Genomic DNA, 14,522 nt, shown 5'->3' with positions numbered 1-14,522 from the left:
CCGGGTTTCTTCTAAACCCTCACCTCACATCTTACCCCCGCATCAGAATGCTCCCTCCTCCATTTAGCTCCTCAGAGGCCAAGAGTATGGCTCTTAATTCTCCTCAGCCCCCTTCTGCAGATGAACCAGTAGCCCAGAGGGACCACATAACTCTGCCAAAGTCAAACAGCAAGTCAAGGCGGGTGAGGACCCAAAGCCAGCACCAGTCACACTGAGAGAGCCTGGGGAAGCTGGCAGGAAGCCAGGACTCAGTGACCTAGGGCTGGTGGTCAGTGCTTTGGGGAAGGCTTAAGAGCTGTTAAAATACAGGAGAGGGGCAGCTACACCTGTGTGGACCCCTCATCAGCACTCACCCCTTTGTGTGAGTGAGTTATCAGATCTCTCTCCCAGGGGGCTGTGGGGAGTAAGGGGATGGGGTATACTAGCTGCTGAGGCCAGTTCTAGGGGATTCAGAAGAGAAACAGCAGAAGCCTCAGACCACCCCGCAGTCCTGCTGCTGCCCTGCTGGAAGCCACACTTGTCCCCTAGGGAGTCCTCAGTTTCCACATCTGTAAAATGGATGGGCTGGAATAAGACCCAGTCTGGAGGCCATCCTGTCCTGTGGGAGCATATCAGTTATCACAGTGATGGGAGAGAGTCACCTACTAGCCTGCAGCCAGGCAGGGTCAGAGATGGCATGGGCGAGACAGCCCGCACAATGAAACGCTGTCTTGTCCAAACGCCTGTTGTGCCCCATGGAGAAATAACAGCAAAGGACAGCATAGTGCTGTGTGCCAGCCACCATGCAGGTGCTTCTCAGGTGACACTCACATCCCTATGAGCCAGGTGGGATTTTTATCCCCATCACACAGATGACGAAGCTGAGGCACCAAACGTCAAACAGTGACACAGCCCAGGGACACAGAGCTTGTGCAGGCCGCCCAGGCCCTGACCACCCCACCACGCTGGCCCCGAGGGTCTCTCAGGCCCTGCCCAGTTCCCACATCCTAGGAAGTCAGGCTTGGTTTTCTTGAATTTCAGATGGAGAGATTTTTGGCATCAGGACAAGGTGGTGAGCCAAGGCTGCAACAGGGCAGACTCAGGCTGGGAAACCAGTGCACAGCAGCTCTGACAGTCAGGCCCTGCTCAGGCTTCCAGATCCTTCGTGAGGGCTCAACACTGCCTTCTCTTGAAGCCTGAGCACCTCTGGGCTGATCAGTGCCTGCACACAGACACACACACACCATAGGCAGGGGAAGGACAGAGGCCACACAGGGGAAGGAGGCCTCAGTGAGGAGAAAGGCAAATCCTTGCAAGATGAGAATCACGACCGCAAGGCCCCAGGCCCTGCCCCAAGCTGCTCAGACACCCACAAGGCCTCCCTCCGTTGGACTGGGTCCCAGCCTGCCTGCAGCGAGTCCCCTCCAGCCCTCAGACCTACCAGGCCTGCCTTTTCCGAGCTTCTCCAAGAGCTGGGCAAACCACCGCCTCTTTCAGCCTCCCCTCCTTTCTTTGATCCTGCATAATAGGCACCAGGGAAAAGTAAAAATACCTGGGAGTGAAAGGAGCCAGGAGAGCAGAGGCTGGGGGTGGGGTGGACATGGGGAACCCAGCTGATCCTCCCTCCCCCACGGGGCACCTCCACTTGCAGAGGAGGAGGGAGCTGGGGGGGGACTGGGAGCCCTCAGACCCCCCCCCAGGTCCAAAACAGCCAGGAAGGCTCAAACTGGGACAGTTAGGGGGGGTCCCGCCCGAGGTGAAATCACCAGGATGGCCACCGACCCCCAGATGGGTCTCCTCTCCGGTCCTCAGTCTCCCTTTCCCACCTCCCTCCTTAGCCCCTTACTCACTTCCCTCTGTTGTCCCTGCTAGATCCTTTCTCCAGGGAGGACAGAACTAGGCAGGGAGGGATGAGGAGCACAGGGTAGAGCAATAGTTCACTGGCCAATGGCATTTTCCAGAACATTCTCCTCAGTGAAAGGGGATGGGGGAGGGGAGGCTGGGGGGAGAGCTGCAGTTCACCCCTCCCTTAGCCCAGCCAGCCCCACCTCCTGAGGGTCTCTCAAACGCTGGAGGAACTGGCCAAACCTACCTCAGTGACCCCTTCCGAGTCTTAACAAGCAGGATTCCAGGCTTTTCTCCTGCCTGACCTCAACCCTTCCCTCTCCAGCCAGGGCCTGGGCCAGAAAGAACCACAAACCACAAAACAACAACCAGAAAAGAGCTACTGTGACTTAGTAAGCTCCAATTTAGTTTTCACTGAGCTGCTTTTCCTTCTCCCAAAGCTAAAGAAATAGAATTCTCCCAAACACAAAATGAACGGCAGAGTCGGAGGGAGGGACCCTGCGCTTTGCTTCCAGGGGTGGGGGCCACAACCAGAGCGGCTCAGTCCCCCCTCCAGCCCTCCGAGGGGACGCTCAGCCTCCTGGCTCCTCTGCAGGCCAGCAGGCCAGCCCCTAGGGCTGAGCGGGTGGAACGAGGAAAGCCAGGTCCAGAAAGGACTCCCCGCCTGCCCAGGGTCCCCAGCACACCCTCCTCACATTCCTGAGCCAGGCCTCCGGGCCTATGGTGGCCCTCCCCCTCTGCTTGCCCCGGTTCCCTCCAGCACCTACTTCAGCTCTCTTCACCTTGACCTCTGCTGGGCCCAGCCCAGCCCAGGTGCTGGGAGAACTCAGGGATTGTGAATGGAGGAGTGGAGTGGGGTTTGAACCCCCTAAGCTGTTTAGACGCCTCATCGCCCACATCTCACATTTCCAAGGAAGGAGGGGCTGGCAGCTCCACTCCCCAAAGCGGACAGTGAGGGAGAACGTGAGGCCTCTCCCCTCCTTCCTACACCACCCCCACCCCCTTGGGACTGCAGGTCACCTCTAAGGTCCCCCTCTCTCCTGTCCCCCTGGGGACTTGCGCTGGCTGGGCAGAGGTGAGGTTTGCTAGACAGTCTCCTTTCAAATGGACAAAGCCTAACCCAGGAAGCAGGTCATCAGAAGCCCGCTCCACCCCAGCTGCACCAGCAACAAATCTCCACCTGTATGACTCGGGTCCCTAAGGAAAGGGGGTGATCAATTATCTCCCTCAAACCCCAGCAGCACAACCCTCTCCCCACCTGGACCACAACCTGAGAGGAATCACGTCATGCTCATCTTGGTATCTCTGCCTCCCAGCCTGCACGGTGCCTGGCATCCCCCACCAGGGTCTGTGGAAGTGACTGAATGATCCCTGGGGTCTTTCCACCCTTCTCTCCCAGGTAATCTATTTGTAGAATAATAGGAAGAGTAGCCCTGCTCCAGGCACTGACCCAGCCTGAGCCATGTTCTAAGAGCAAGAAGGAGAGAAAAGTGGGGGTCTGGACCCTATGCCCCCTTCCCTTCAATTCCCTGAGCTGTTCCAGCTCCCTGGCCTGATCAGGAACCTCCCAAGTTCAGAAACCCCAGAGCTCACTTCAAAAGCCATCCTCTCCCTGTTCCAAAACAACGGCCTGGCTCAGAAGTGACTGGCTCTGTGCTGGGCATGTGGTGGGTACTGAGAAATGCGTGTGGAAGGAGCGAAGGAAGGGATGGAGGACATAATTCCTGAGCTTCATGCCAACGGAAACTAAGAAGGGGAAACAAACCAATTGCCCATGCTTCCCCGACGCTTGGATTCCCTCCAGCCTCCTCCCTGTGAGGCTTACCCTTCAAGTGAGCAACTGAGATACTTCTTCTTCCAGGAAGCCTGCCCTGATGATTCTAGTTCCTGTTATCTCCTTCCTCCACAGTCAATGCCATAAAGCCTCTCTCTGTGTGTTGTTATTTGGCACTGATAAGCCTGGGAGCACGTGAAGGGCCTGGGTGCACAGCACCGCCCTCATCTCCGTGTCCCAGTGCCCAGCCCAAGGCTCAGAATGCAGGAAATTCTTAATCAACAACCAGACAAAGCCAGGTCCCTGCCCAGAGCCAGCACAGAACCACCCTCACCAGTGTGGAGGCCAGGGCAGGGACTTGGGGGTCTGCAGCAGCATTCCAGGTTCCTGAGTGGGACTCAGACCTTGCCCTGAATTCTTACAACCCTCTTGTGTGGGCAGGCATGGAATATAATCCATGACCATTCAGTTATTCAATGTGCCATCCGAATACGTGCTGAGCTCCTGCTGTGTGCCAGACTCTGTTCTGAGCACTGGGGAAACGCTGGAAGTGAAAACAGATACAAACAACTGCCCTGTGAAGCCAACATCCCAGTGGGGAGTGGCACAGGAGAGACAATAAATACATCTACACACAGATGGGTGGCACTTCAGGGGATCAAGGGGCTATGAAGATACACAAGGCAGGTAAGGAGAAAGGGAATGACCCAGAGGAGCTTTTTCAGAAAAAGATAGTCAGGGAAGGCTTCTCAGAGGAGGTGGCATTAGAGCAGAGATTAAAAACCGTAAAGGCATGAGCCATGTATCTGGGAGAACAACATCCCAGGTAGAGAGAACAGCAAGTGCAAAGGCCCTGGGTTGGGCATATGATTAGCATTCATTGTTCAAGGAACAGCAAGGAGGTCAGCATGACTGGAGGGCAGTGGGAAGGGAGAGAGGCAGGAGAGGAGGTCAGAGAGGGCTCCAAGCACAAGATCAAGCAGGACCTTGTGGGCCATGGTGTGGATGGAGAAAGGAGGGCCCCCTGTGAGCACAGCAGGCAGGGACTCGGAACTAGAGAAACCAGAGGCTCAAAGGCAGCCACCTGCTAAGGCCACAGCAGCTCCCATCAGTTGGAAGGCAAAGCAAGCACATCTCATTGGCACTGGGTCCCACCAGTTCAGCTCAGAAAATGCCCAGCCTTGACCTTCCCCTTCTCCCAGAGCCAGGGGGCCAGCCACCAAGCTCACGCTTGCTCAAGGTCTCCTCCAACCAGCAGCCCCCATGCAGACCCCCAGGCCTCTCCTTCTGGCCCCAACTCACCCCACCCCCACTTGCCAGGACCATCCAGTTTTCCAGCACAACATCCAAGTGGGCAAGTGCCTTTGTTTGCAGCTGTTGCTATTGTGGGCTTCCTGCTAATGCTGTTTCTTCCTCTCTCCTCCTTCTTCCTGTCCCCTCTCCTGAACCCCGGCACTGCCCTGGAAAGCTGGGGCCCACTGGCTTAGGGAGTCTCTGTCCAAACCCTACTGCCTTGAACAGCCACGAACAGAACCACAGCTGTGGGGGAGACTTCCCACCCTAAGGCACCCTGAGGCCAGGCATAAAGAAGGGGCCGTGACATCTGAGAAGCGATCCCCTGCCAAAAACTTAAGAATCCAGGTCAAGTCCCCAATCTTTATTTCTATATTCAAATCTAAAAATAACCCTGTAGCGATGAAGTGTTTTTACTAGAAGTCATGGCCCAACCAGAACACGGGTCCAGAGACTAGTCTGTCCCCCTGAGGGACAGAGGGGTGGCTGGGAGGGTTGAGTGTGGGGGACCCGGGGAGGACTCAAACCTCCTGGTCCCGATGCAGGTGGCCCAGCCTGGGACCGCCAGCCAGCTGAGCTCCCCAGGGCGTCCTCACAGCCCCTGGGCGGCCAGGGCTTTCTCCAGAAGAGGGAGGCTGACGGAGACACCACAGCTTGCTCGTCAGCATGGCTCGAGCCGAAATGGCACGGGCTCTCATTATGGGCTGGCATTTCCCAATTACTGCAGATAATATCTACCTTAATTGAATGGGGTCCAGATAATGTCATTATGCACCGCATTCCCCAATTTATTTAATATACGTGTGTACACATATATTTATGCCTCCCTGCTGCCACGAGATTGCTGAACGGTGAGGTTAATTATAAAACATTTTGACGGGAGTCATCAGCTTTCATTTAAGGGTGATTTTTACTATCCTTGTGGTGCTCGTCTTTCCAAGGAGCCAACAGAAACTTGGACAGGCGGCTAGAGACTCTCTCTGCCCTGTGGGCTGGGGGGCTGGGGGGCAGGGCTGCAGGGCAGGCTTCATCTTTCCTAAGCAAGTTCCCATTATAAGCCTCCCTTTCAGGAGCAAAGCTCAGGCAGGGAAAGAGAGGTTGGGGGAGCAGAAGGGGGGGCGGTACTGAGGCAGAAGCCCCCGGAGCTTGACTCCAGGACTGGCGGGGAGCAGAAGCTCGCTGGGAAGGCAAAGCTACATGCCTGGGGTTGGGCTGAGAGGCAGCAAGGAGACAGTGGACGAGAAGCAGAGCAGAGGACAGAGGGAGGCCAGAAGCTGCACAGCCAGGAGAGAAACAGAGCTCCCAGGAGCCAGAGAAAAGGCAGCCTGCACTCTGGCAAGGGCCAAAGGCAGTGAGATCTTGAAATTAATTTTTGATACTCCCCTGCTAACTAGGGCAGAGTGGACACGGAAACAAGCCCTCCCTGCTCTTTCCAGGAGCCGGCACCAGGCTTGGGGTGGGGGTGGGGGGACCAGAAAGCTGGTGCCCTCCACTCGGGCCCGCTGCCCACCAGGGGAAGCCCCTCGGCCTCCTCCCTCAGGTCGGCCTGGGCAGCCAGCAGCTCTGCCAGCCCCAGTGAGCAGGGCCAGAGCCCAGATGCCAGCTCCCCCGCGCCTTCTCCAGGTGGCAAAGGCAGCCTCACTCTGCAGAAGTGAGATAACCTCCCATCCAGCAGCTGGCGGGCCCAGCTACTCAGGCTGCCAGTGGGGCCTGGCCGCTGGAACATGGGGTGCTAGACTGAGCAGAGGAGGACAGCAGGGGTGGGCAGATGTCTTGGGGTCAGTGGTAATTAGGGGCTGCCGGCCCCACACTTGTCTAGGGGAGAGGATGTATCTAGTGGCTGTAATTATAAAGCTCAGAAAATAGTCCTGGTGCCATCGCTTCCTGCCAGCTGTTCCCCTGCAGCGGGACAGGTTCGGGTGTGGCCAAGCATCCTGGAAGCTGGGCAGGGGACCCCTCAGGAAGCAGGTGGGGGCTGCAGAGCCCTTCTGGTCTGGGCCCGCCCCCGACCCGTCTGGCCAGCACACTGCTCATTCACAGGCTTGCTCGCTGACTCTCACCTACCTCAGCTGCCTGCCTGCCGCTGTGCAAGACGCTCCCTCCTGGAGATGTCAAGCCTCCAACAGAATGAAGCCACACAGAGGAAAGTTGGGGGAGGAGAGAGGAGGGAGGTGGGAGGAGCGGCCTGTGCTGGACCACTGAGGCCAAGAAGGCAGCTCAACTCCTGGCATGCTCCCTCCTCCCCTTCTGCCAGCTCAGGACCTATTTTATGGGATGTGCTGCACGCCCCGCCCCCACCATCCCATACATCTCTCTCCTGAAAATCCACCACCGGTAGAGCATTCCTTTGGGTTAAGCATTGCCTTCTTCCTCTCTGAATCTCTCTTCACAGCAAATGCCCCGGGGATGGGTAGCCCTAGAAGTGAGCAAGACCTCAGGAGGGAAGAACTTCTTGATGTTTTTGTCCCTGACAGGTGTGAAGATGTTGACATTTAAGGGAAAGTTGAGGGCTAGAATGACAAAAGTTGGGGGGAGATGAAGACAGTGGTCACCAAATTCACAAGTGGACAGGCATGCCCATCCAGGGCTAAGCAGAGGCTCAGAGGCACCATCCCCAAAGGTTCCCCACCCCATCCCAAGGACAGAACCCTAGGGGCTGGGAAGGCCCTCCAGGAAGTGGTCCTCTAGGGGATCAGGGAGAGGGGCAAGGGCTCTGACCCCTACTCCCCACTGTAGCCTCTTCGGGGGCCCTTGCCACTAGTCCCAGGGCCTGCCCAGGAGAGGAGATAAGCCCACTGCCCTGTCCTGTGGATGACCACACCCAGGGGCCTCCAGACTGCTCTGTGGGAATTCTCTCTGCCACGTCAGGAGAGGCCATCAGAAAAGCCCCTGCAAGTCCTCATCTTTTCATGGAAGTTCTCCCACCACCTCATGCCCTGAGGCCTCCGAGGCACAGAGGTGCCCACCCAGAGCCTGGGGCCCAGCAGCCAATGTGGAGCCAGGGAGAAAGCAAGGCAGACCCAGGACACATCCTGGGGAAGAGGCAATGGCAACTAGAACATTCTTCACTTCCAACATGAGCTGGCCCAGGGATGGGAGGCTGTGGGAATGGGATGCCCAGGATGGAGACTCTTCCAGAGCTGGCCGCCCTGCCAGCCCTCAGCCCCCAACCTCACCCCAGAATGGAGGAGAGGAGGGACTATGAAGCACACACACACACACACACACACACACTCTCACTCTCTCTCTCTCTCTCTCTCTCTCTCTCTCTCCTCCCTCCACCGTCATCTGGCTTTCTGCCAGACTGACAGAGGGGCAGACAGACTAACCACGGCTCCAACAGGCACGTGGCTTGGGGCACCCCATTAAGCAAGACCAGCTCAGTCCCGCAAAGCAGCTTTCTCCCGCACCAGGGGCAGGGAGGGTGAGCGGAGTGGGGAAAGAGACAAGGAGCCTCCTCCAAAAAGGACCGAAAGTCTGAAGGCGGGGGTGTCACTCGCGGCCTAGGGGAGGGGGCGCTCTTAGGTTCGGGCCTCAGGACTCCCTGCCGCCGCCACTGCCACCCCATTTCAGCACAAACAGCCTCAGACCGCCCCGGTGCGGGGGCGCCTCTCGAAGTCGGGGCCTCCCCCTCCCAGCCCCGCCCCCGCGCGGGGAGGGGGCGCTTTCAGCTCCTGAGCACCGGGGAAAGCCGACCCCGGAGGGGACCACCCCCAAAACAAACACACACAGACACACACACGGACACGGACACGCGGCCCGGTTGCCCGCCCCGCGGCCGCGTAGAAGCAAAGGTTCATCAGGGTCCCGGAGAGGGTCGGTCCCGAATATCCGAGAAGCACCTGACCGTGAAGTCCCGGGGCCGCGGGGAGACCCCAGACCCTGGGGTGCCGTCCCATCCCGCCTCCGCCGAGAGCAAGCCTCCGGCGCCGGGGTCGGTCGGAGACGAAGGCGACGCTGGGGCGGCCACGGGAGCGGAACGCGGGGCTGGTGTGGGTCAAGGAGCTGAGGCGCGCGAGGCTGGTGCTGTTCTCCCGCCGGGAGACCGCGGGGAACCGGGGTAAAGAACGGCCCGGCCCCCGCCCGCCCTGCCTCTCAGCAGAGGGGGCGCTCTGATGCCGCCGCCCCCACCTGAGCGCGGGCTCGACCCCCCAGTCGGGGGAACCCGAAACAACCCCAGGCACAGAGACACTTTCCCCCAGGCCCGCGAAAGAGCCGCTGCCCTACTGCCTGGCTCGGGGCGGTGGGACGGCCGTCCCCAGCCCCGAGGGGAGACCCTCTAGCCCGGGTCCCGCGCCCTCCAGCCCCGAAAGCTCTGGTCCGCCGGCCCTCTGGGCAGCCCCGAGCTCGGGAGCTCGTCAGAGGCCACCTCCCCGAGCCCTGGAGTCCCCGCCGCAGCTCGCGCCCCAGAGGCCGGAGGGCACGGTCCCCTCTGCCCGTTCCCCGCGGGCCACAACTCACCGCGCGCCGGCGAGGACTCGGGGGCGCACCCGCCCGCGCCGGGGGCGCAGGGAGGCGGCGGCCGGAGGCTGGCTTTTCGCGGTGGCCGGAGCCCGGGCCGCGGCGGGCGGCTCGAACGCTGCGGTCCGAGCCCTGCGCGGAGCCGCCCGGAGTCCGGGACGCAGCGGGGAGGAGCTGGCGGCCGCCCGGCCCGAGCCGCCTCCAATCGCGAGGCGGTCGGCTGCTGCTCCGGCGAGAGCGAGCCAGCGAGCTAGGGAGCGGCGGGCAGCCCTGCTCCGTCCGCCGCGGAGCCCGGCGTCCGAGCCGGAGGGAGAGAGGAGGCGGCTCCGGGGTGCGGGGTCTGGCCGAGGGCTCCGGGCTAGGAAGGGAGTGGAGCGTGAGCCGAGCAGCGAGCTCAGCCGGCTGAGATGCGGGCGCCCGGCGGCGCCGCGGCAGCCGCACGGCAGCAGGAAAAAAGGAGAGCGAGCTTGAGAGCGCGCTGGAGAGCGAGCAAGCGAGGAAGACGCCGAGAGGGGAGGCTGCGGGAGGGGGCGGGCGCCGGGAGCACGAGGGGGCGAGGGGACCGCAGCCGCTGAGCCCGACGCCCACTCTGCTGCCGCCGCACTCGGGAAGGCGCGAGCCCTGCCCGCCAAGTTTGCTCTGCAGGTGCGGCCAAGCGCGCGGCTTCCGCCGGCCTTTTAAAAAGAGAGCACCTGGGAGCCCACCCCCGGCCCGCACCTCCACCGCCGGAAGGCTGGGGCTTGCCCAGCTCCCCGCCACCCCTCCGCACCAGCCCCGCCTTCTGCTCCCCCTCTCACCACGCCCCACCGGCGCCCTCTCCCCACGCCCCACCGGCGCCCTCTCCTGGAAGCCCCCTTCTCCCCCTCCCCCGGGGCGAATGTCTGCTCCTCGACCCAGAGGACTTTGCAGGGACCCCTCCTGACCCCAGAGGTCGAGGGTCAAGGAACATATCATCCCGACACACTCCCTGAGAAGTACAGCAAATACAGTGATGCCAAGGGGTCACACTCCTCCCCACCCCCACCCTCCCTGAGCATCACTAAGACCCCCACCTTAGGCCAGTTTATCACACATCTGCACCACGCACGTGGCGTGTGCCCCCATGTGGCATGTTCATTTGCACACCCCACTGCTCCTGGTTTGAGCATATGACACAGGACGGGAGGGGGAGGGGATTCCATTTGCCCCTGGTCACACAGCCTTCAGAAGCCCCTTCCCACTGAGGTCCCTTCCACCCCAGAGCTCCACCAGGCTTGGGGAACTCCCACTCCATGGCCCACAGCCCACTGGTCTCCCTCCAGCACTGGTCTGCAAAGTGTAACAGGTGGCCTGGCTGGCAGACAGGAGCGAGCCTGGGGAAAAATCCCTCAGCCAGGGAGAAGCTGGAGCCCCAGCTCTCCTCCTCCCCAGGGGGCCTGTGAAAAATCCCAGGAGAGGGCTGGCCTTAGAGAGGAAGAGAGGGAGGGAGACTTGCAGCTCTCTTAGGATTGCAAGAGCATCCCATCCCAGACTGCAGAAGTGTCTTCAGTTAGAGCTGTGACAAGTGACTGTCCTTGTCCCAGGGAGGGTGCCCAGCACAGTGCCAGAGAGCTGGGGGGGGGCCGGAGTGGCTGACCAGTGGCCTCCCTCCCCCACGTCAGTACCTCAGTCATCCTGGCTGACCTGCAGAGTGCCATCTGGGCTCCACTGTGCCCAGGCCTGGGGGGATTCATGCCCCCCCACAGCCCAACCCCTCATTTCCACAGATAATTTCTTCTTCTAGATCAGGGGAATGTCTGGGAGGGCCTGGGAATAGCAGGGTCTGACCCTTCCCTACTCTGCCCTTTCTCCCTCCCTGCTCCTCTTCCAATGCCCCGGCACCTTCCCAAAGACCCACTCAGGCACTCCCTTCTCCAGAATTCCAGACACTGTCAGGCCAGAACTATATCTTGTTCACTATGGTTCATCCAGGGCCTGGCACCATGCCTGGCCCTAGTGAAAGCTCAATCACTGTTTGGTGAATGAACACATGTTGGCAAAACATGAACTCTCTTCGTAACTCTCTCATGTGATAGCCCCAAATACATGTCTCATTTACCCAGTCAGACTGAAGTCTCTGGTGTGAGGGCGGTGATCATGCATTCATTCATGCATTCATTCATGTCTTTTTTTTTTTTTTTTTTTTTGATGCAACCAGCACTGACCGAGATCCTGCTGCATTCCTAATCCCAGGAATACACAGAGGGCAGCACAGCACCCTGCCCTTGAAGAGAGCACCCTGCCCTTGAAGAGTGCACCCATGGCCATGCGCACCTCGGCTAGACGCATTTTAGAGAGGCATGAATGAGCTAAGGCCACCAAAGCTCCTGCTGTCTGCCGGCTCTGCCCAGCCACGTGTGCACTTCTCTGGGCTTGCAGGAAACTCAAGTTACTCCTGGAGAGGCCATGGCCTTGGGAACAGCCTGCCTGGGTTCCAACCAAACCCCGAGCATACCTGGGTCCTCCTGCCCAGGGTCCCTCAGTTTCCTACCTGTACAACAAGGACCATGATGCTCACCTCAGAGCAGGGCTGCCGGGTTGCTGTGCAAGAAGCCACCCAGTTAGGGGTGCTGGGAGGTTCAAGTTCAGCCTGCCTTGGGCTTGACACGGGACACATCCTGTCTTGAGGATGGGTCTGCCTAAAAGTTGGGGGTCCTTTGTCTGATTCCTGCCAAGGATCCATAAGGGCCAGAGCCTGGGCCCTACTGGCAAGGCCATCATGAAGAGGGAATGAAATAATGGATGCAGGGCACCCAGTCCTGTGTTTAGGTGCCCAGAAGTGGGAGCCACTGCAGTTTTTAACACAGAATATAGTCCTCAATATCCTTTTGTTGAATAGCCTTTTGTTGAATGAATGAATGAATGGAACTGAACATAAAGGGGCCATGGTTTATTGAGAGCCAAAAGGAGCCCAGCCGCTCTCCCCACCCCCTGGCCCTCAGCATTGCCTGCACTCTGGCCATAATTATCCCACCCCCCACCAGCTGTGTCGCAGAAGCCTGGGTAGGCTATATTTTTCAGGGGTTAAAAAAAGAAACACTGTTGGCTGGCAGATGGCTGAGTTTGTGGACTCGTCCAGTTTGAAGGTCTCAGTCTGAGGCCTAGCTCTTCTGGGCAGCCGTCCTGGGCCATCCCAGGCCTCCAGGCCTCCAGCCCTCCAGCCTCAGAGTGGTCAGCCACCCAGCCCTCACCTGTGACCCCCAGCCTGGTCCAGCTGGGACACCTCTTCTCCCTCATGCTGACTCATGGCTGACTTGACTTATCATGGTAACAGACACACAGAGACACACAGACTCACACACACAAACACACGGACACACCCCCACCACAGACATAGAGACACATTCAGATACACATTCACAGAGACACATATATACACACATACACAGAGACGCACCCACACAGAGATCTTCAGACACAGACATACACACAGACACACTCACACACACCTCCAGAAACATCAGTTGTTGTCCCCTGCCCTGGAGACAAAGGAACTACAGAGCCGCCTCTGTGGGAGAAGAGTGATCACAGGTGACCTCAAGGAATCACGTAGCAGGGCCCCAGCGTGGGCCAGGTGTGAGGGCCCAAATTCCAAACTGCTCTTCAGCAAGCCGTCCCATTCCCACTCCTCAGAGGTGTTCTCTGACTGGGAGGGGGGCACAGGGCTGTAAGCAGGAGGTCAGGTCCTTGGCGCTAAGGCTGTGTGACCTGGGGGAGTTGCCCAGCCTCTCTGAGCATTGGTTTCCCCATTAGTGACATGAGGGGCTGGGCTGAGTTCTTTCTAAGGATGCTGGGATTTGGTGTTGGGTCTTATTCTGAAATCTTTAAGGAAGTTGACCTGATTGACACTGGTGGGGTCCTCAGGGGAGATATTCTAATCCACCAGTCCTGCACACATGGGCCTCCCCAGAGAAAAGGAAACACCATCTCAGCACCGATGGACAGATGGACAGATGGACAGATGGCTTCGGGGGGTGAGAAAGAGGCAGGTAGTCATAGAGGAAAGAATCATAGAAAGTCCTGCACCCGTACTTTATATCTTTATGACCTGGAAGTTCTTCCTGAGGTCTGACCTAACTCCCTCCTGCTGCAGCAGATTCTTTCTTCCTGCTCTCATTCTGGCCTCCCTGGCAAGGGAAAACAACTTGTCTGCCTTTTCCCACCCACTGGGTTGGCAACTCAAACTCACCAAGCTGCTCTAGGACTTCTCCATTTCATAAGATTCCTAATAGGAGAGGGCAATTGTCTTTGAAAATCCTGAAGTTTAGAATTTGTTGAACTAGATCAAAGTGAGCTTGAAGGTGCAGGGCCCTGGGGGGAGCCTGGCAGGCCTGGAGCACCTGAGAAATGGTCCCCATGTGGAGTGAAACCAGTCACCGCCTCAGCCTCGGTGTCTGATGGGTTTCAATTTTGGTTTCCCCTGAACCAAGCCATGAGATGGAAATGTCTCTGACAGGGGAGTTTGTTTAAACAATAATTGTCCCCTGGCAGGACATTCCAGGATGAAGAACTGACTACAAGACAAGGCATGGCCCCAGGCTCTGCAGAGAGTCCTAAGCCACCCTGCAGGCTCAGAGGAGTTGAGGAGAGCTGGGGTGAGAGGTGAGGCCCGGGGTTAAGCACCCCGGGGTAAGTCACCCCTACTTAGCCTCCCAGGGCCACCCCAGCCCCTCTCCTTTGCCCCACAGTGATATTGAGTCTCAAGGACACAGGTACTCGGAAATTGCCCCAGGCCAGGCTCAGGGACAGGCCAGGGAGTGACCCCCTCCTTTGAGGCTGGTATGGGTCTAACCTCAGGAATCCTCCCACAACCCCTGGAACTTTCTCAGACCTTTGACTTGGACTAATTAGTTGGCTAAAGCCATCATCCCCTTTCCACAATTCCAAAATCCAACAGGCTCTGAAAACCAGTTTGTCCATAAATTTTCGGCAAAGTCATTTGGCTGCAAAACCCGATGTGAAAGCGAGTCATTGTAGCTGTCTTGCTCCCTCGGTGGGAGATACTCTGTTTCACCACAGGAACCTGAGCCAGCGTATTGTTTTGGGGATACTGCCCCAGGCCCCCTGGCGCTGTTGCACAATATATCATATTTGTGCCATATTATCTTTCTAAATTCCAAAACCATATGGCCCCAGGGACCTATGCACCTGT

Source organism: Mesoplodon densirostris, chromosome 10, assembly GCF_025265405.1.
Source record: "Mesoplodon densirostris isolate mMesDen1 chromosome 10, mMesDen1 primary haplotype, whole genome shotgun sequence".
NCBI classification, from domain to species: domain Eukaryota; kingdom Metazoa; phylum Chordata; class Mammalia; order Artiodactyla; family Ziphiidae; genus Mesoplodon; species Mesoplodon densirostris.
This window is presented reverse-complemented; position numbering follows the sequence as displayed.